The sequence below is a fragment of the Babylonia areolata genome, chromosome 1, assembly GCF_041734735.1.
Source record: "Babylonia areolata isolate BAREFJ2019XMU chromosome 1, ASM4173473v1, whole genome shotgun sequence".
NCBI lineage: Eukaryota > Metazoa > Mollusca > Gastropoda > Neogastropoda > Buccinidae > Babylonia > Babylonia areolata.
In genome coordinates this window covers 67264309-67269308 of record NC_134876.1, presented here as the reverse complement: position 1 = coordinate 67269308, position 5000 = coordinate 67264309, and the positions used below count along the sequence as shown (strand labels likewise).

Sequence of the window (5000 nt, the reverse complement as noted above, 5' to 3'; positions counted from 1 at the left end):
CCTGTATACAAAGAAGCAAGGTGAGAGGTTAAACAGAGAAGACTGATGACACAAACAGAGCCAGACCACATAGACGTGGACGTGGACACAAGTGTTCCGTTTAAAGTGATACGATCCTCTGTCCACATGTCCTGATAACAGCCTGTGGTTTGCCAGCCTCTCTGATAGGCACCACTTCAGTGACCCATTTCTTGAGCCTTGTCTCCAGTTCCGTTTGTGAGTGCTGGTGACTTGTCCATGTGGAGTGATGGCCTAGAGGTAACGCTACCGCCTAGGAAGCGAGAGAATCTGAGCGCACTGGTTCGAATCACAGCTCAACCGCCGATATTTTCTCTCCCTCCACTAGACCTCGAGTGGTGATCTGGACGCTAGTCATTCAGATGAGACGATAAACCGAGGTCCCGTGTGCAGTATGCACTTAGCGCACGTAAAAGAACTCACGGCAACAAAAGGGTTGTTCCTGGCAAAATTCTGTAGAAAAATCCACTTCGATAGGAAAATCAAATAAACGTGCACACTGGGGAAAAAAAAAAAAAAAAAAAAAAATATATATATATATATAAAGAAGAAAAAAGGTGGCGCTCTCAGTGTATCGACGCGCGCTCTCTGGGGAGAGCAGCCCGAATTTCACACAGAGAAATCTGTTGTGACAAAATAAAAAGAGAAATACAAATACAATATAACTCCGTTCGTGTGTTTTTACCATGGAATGACGAGTAAAAATGCTTGCTGACAATTTCTCCCTGTACAACCCGTATCGTAAACGTTAGGGTGACGACATTTTGTACCTGTTCAAAACAACGGTCAGCAGTTGACTGTACAGCTGTATGTGTATGGTCCCAGTGTTGACAAACACAGTCATGTAAACACGTCAGAACCAGGCTGTGTGTGTCCCAGTTTCAGTTTCTCAAGGAGGCGTCACTGTGTTCAGACAAACCCATAAGTATACGCTACACCACATCTGCTGGGCAGATGCCGGGCCAGCAGCGTAATGCACTGCGCTTTGGTCAGGGGATGAGTGCATGCATGTTACAGCAATAACGACATACATTTCTGTCCCTATCAGTGGTCTTTCTTTTGCCAGAGGACAACGCTTTCGTTGCCACAGGGTTTTTTTGACTCACTTGTGTAAACAAAGTGAGTCTTTGTTTTAACCCGGTGTTCGGTTGTCTGTTTGTGTGTGTGTGTGTGTGTGTGTGTGTGTGTGTCCGTGTGTCCGTGGTAAACTGTAACATTGACATTTTCTCTGCAAATACTTTGTCAGTTGACACCAAATTAGGCATAAAAATAGGAAAAATTCAGTTCTTTCCAGTCATCTTGTTTAAAACAATATTGCACCTCTGGGATGAGCACAAAATAATTAAAAAAAGAAGCCTAATTATATGCAAACTGCATTTACTGTTATATTTATATTTTTTGTATTCTCTAAACTTGGCACTTTGACCTCTTATTCTGACACAACAACAAGAGGAGTCATTATTATCATTTTTTGTGCAAACAGGAACTTCTTTTGCTAAGCATGGAATTTTTATTTATTTTTGCAAACGTTTTTTTGGTGCAGATAGTAAAAAAGGGAAGTTACTCTGTAATTAATGCTAGGGGACTTAATTTATCACAAGTGAGTCATGAAGGCCTTGCCTCTCTTGTTTTTTTGTTTTTTTCAGTTCGCCAAGTGCGTGCTGCACACGGGACCTCGGTTTACCGTCTCATCCGAATGACTAGACGCCCAGTTTGATTTTCCAGTGAAACTTTTTTTTTTCAAACTTTTTTTTTTTTAATTCATTTTTGCTTTTACATTTTTCATATATATAACAGAATACATTTACATTACAAGAAAATATGCATCATGGATAGATCAACTATGTATTCAACATTTTATATATTAACGTTATATAACGTTAACTGTATGTCCTTATTAGTTCTATATATTAGAGGTTCATGTGTATATAAATATGAAGGACATATTTAAATATAAAAAGAAATAAAGATAGATAAATAAAGATAAAAGATTAAGGGAAGAAGAGAGGAAGAGAAATCTCACAGAGAGAGGAAAAAAACTTGAGAGAAAGGGTGAGAGCCTGATTTGAACCCACACCTTCACAGACTCTGTATTGGCGGATGAGCGCCTGAACCATTCTGCCACCTTGCTGTTCCGTGTGTGTCACAACGATATAAGGACGCTATTATCTGTGCACAGGGCAAGGACTGTCATAGTTGTCAGGGGGTTGGGGGGGGGGCAGGTGATGGCGATCAAACCAACCAACCAACAAATAAAGAGAGGAGACCAGCTGGAGAATGACTGAAGCATTTAAACGGGTAGTGGTTTAATAAATGAGCGCGAGGAAGACGAAGGGAGACTTGGATGCAGAACGGTTGAAAATGAACTGAAGGAAAACGGCAAAACACGAGGGAAGAAGAAAGCCATGGCAGCACAAGACAGACAAGACACATGTACTGTAAACCCAACTTCTGTTTTGGGGTTTTTGCTAGCTGCAGCTGGGGTTAGATTTTAGATATATAATCAACTCAGTGACCATCTGACAGCTTTTGGACAGTTTTGAGACGGGTTTTAGGCGTTGAAATGGTTCCCAAAGGCCAAGCAACCCACACGGTTGTAGCACCAAGGGCCACTGCAATCTTGTCTTGAAAGTCGTAGTTTTTCACGAAAGGCTAAGCTATAAATAAATTCTGATTGCAGTGGAGAAACCATTGATCATAACAGATCTCACATCTCTCAATGAAGAAGAAGCTGTGGGATTGTGGGCAGTGTATGGGTGTATGGGAGGTGGGGGTAGGGGTAAGTTCCGGTACACACGTTGTAGGATCGTGGGAAGAGGAGTGGTACTTCGGGGTGAGGTGGGGGTAAGGGGTAACGGGTATTCAGGTACACACGGTGTGGGGGTATCCGACCATCCAGACCTGTAGAACGTGGAGCGTGGATAACGTGACGCTGCCCCCTCGTTCTTCCGGTTGAAGACACACACAACCTGGCATTGATGTGCTTACGTGCTGTGTTTGAACGCTGGAACCGTAATATTCTAAGCTGTACAGTGCTGACCGGTGTTTTGAACAGGTACGAAACTTCCGTCTTCCTAGCGTTCAGGATACAGGTTGTACAGCGGGAACTCTCAGGAGATTTTATTTCATTTAATTTTATTTTACTTTATCTTATTTTTTACCCGTCATTCCGTGGTAAATGCGCGCGAACAGAGAGAAGATTCTGAAGCAACAAATGCAGTTAACAAGCTCTGACACGTTCGCAACGTAAAAAAACTTTGTTTTGTTTTAATTCCTCGAGAGATTACTACCAAAGTAACTTCTTAACAACGTATGCTGGCTGATATATATATATATATATATATATATATGTGTGTGTGTGTGTGTGTGTGTGTGTGTGTGTACTGAGTTGCTTTTGAAAAGCGTGGGTTTTTGTGTTTGTTTATTTTTCTACGTAGTTATCTTTCAATCTTGTCTTTTTTTGCAAATTGAGGTAACATTCAGTCGTCATTGTAAATTAAAAAAACAAAGTTGTTTTTCGTATAAAAGACAGCAATATGTTAGAACTAATGAAAGTTTTCGTCGATTAGATTACTACTCAGGATTATATTGATTCTCTGTGTGTGTGTGTGTGTGTGTGTGTGTGTGTGTGACAGGTACTGGAACAGCCTCCGGCGGAGGAGAGTTCTCGGACGCACGCGCCAGGGTCGCTGACGTCACAAAGGACCAGTGCCTGTAAGTGAAACTCAACAGTCTTCCTGTTTGTCGCCTGGCCTACCACCAGGGCAATTATAATCAAAGCAGGTTGAAAACCTTTCGTGCAAGTGTTCGGAGTCTTTGCTGAAAACCTCACACCATCAGTGTATCATTGAAATGTGCAGTAACGTTCAAAACCAATGCCCTTTGAATATTTAGAAATATAGAAATGAACATTATGTATGTGTGTGTGTGTGTATATATATATATATATATATATATATATATATATATATATATATATATATGTGTGTGTGTGTGTGTGTGTGTGTGTGTGTGTGTGTGTGTGTGTGTATTTTGTATATATATATATATATATATATATATATATATATATATATATATATATATATATATATATATATATATATATGTGTGTGTGTGTGTGTGTGTGTGTGTGTGTGTGTGTGTGTGTGTATTGGTTTAAGTTCAACACAGTGTGTGTGTGTGTGTGTGTGTGTGTCCAAAATATCAACTTAATTATCTTAGACATCTTCGCCATTTGCTAATTTGTACAAATCTTGATTAAAAAGATTGTTTCTTTCTTTTTTTTCTTTCTTTCTTTTTTATGTTTATTTTTCCTCAATGTAGCGACTCTGACAAAGGGAGACAATCGCTTCATTCATTGAAAAAAACAATTCTCAAGAATAACAAGGCCGTCATATGAATTGCACATCCTTTGCTTTAAAAGTGTGCTGACGGAATGAAAAATTGCGTGAAATGTATTTCGAGTGTTTGTTTCAACAAACTGAGGAGAACAACAAGGATGCTAAGGACACTTGATTTAAATGTACTGCTGTAGTTCTGTGTACTTTAAAAATAATTCATTGTAAGAGACTGTTTGTTTCAGTGTACGTGTTTAAGACAACGTCTACTTCATTGAGGATACTGGGAATGACACATGAAGCCTTTGTGACGATATCATTTTTGATAAACCGATAAAGTTGTGCCAGATTTAGGGAATTAATGTATGTCTGGATTCAAAAAAGAAAATTCCGCACGTGCTTAAAGTACGCGCGCGTGTATGCGTGTGTGTGTGTGTGTGTGTGTGTGTGTGTGTGTGTGTGTGTGTGATGTAACCCCTCCCGCTTCTGCCTTGTGACTTACCTAGCTGCAGCAAATTAGAAAAAAAAGAGATTTTTTTTAAACACTCCATGACCATCTGTTGCGAGCGTTCAGGGCGTCGGCCATTGGTGTGATCAAAACCGGAAGTGGTTTGCCATCAGTTTAACCGAAAACGACAGGAA

The 5000-nt window shown here is 40.0% G+C and overlaps 1 protein-coding gene across 1 annotated transcript in view; it reads left to right on the top strand.

The window, feature by feature from the left end:
* LOC143286819 (uncharacterized) overlaps positions 1-5000 on the top strand; it is a 104006-nt gene that overhangs the window by 386 nt on the left and 98620 nt on the right. The gene's annotated exons all lie outside the window — the stretch shown is intronic.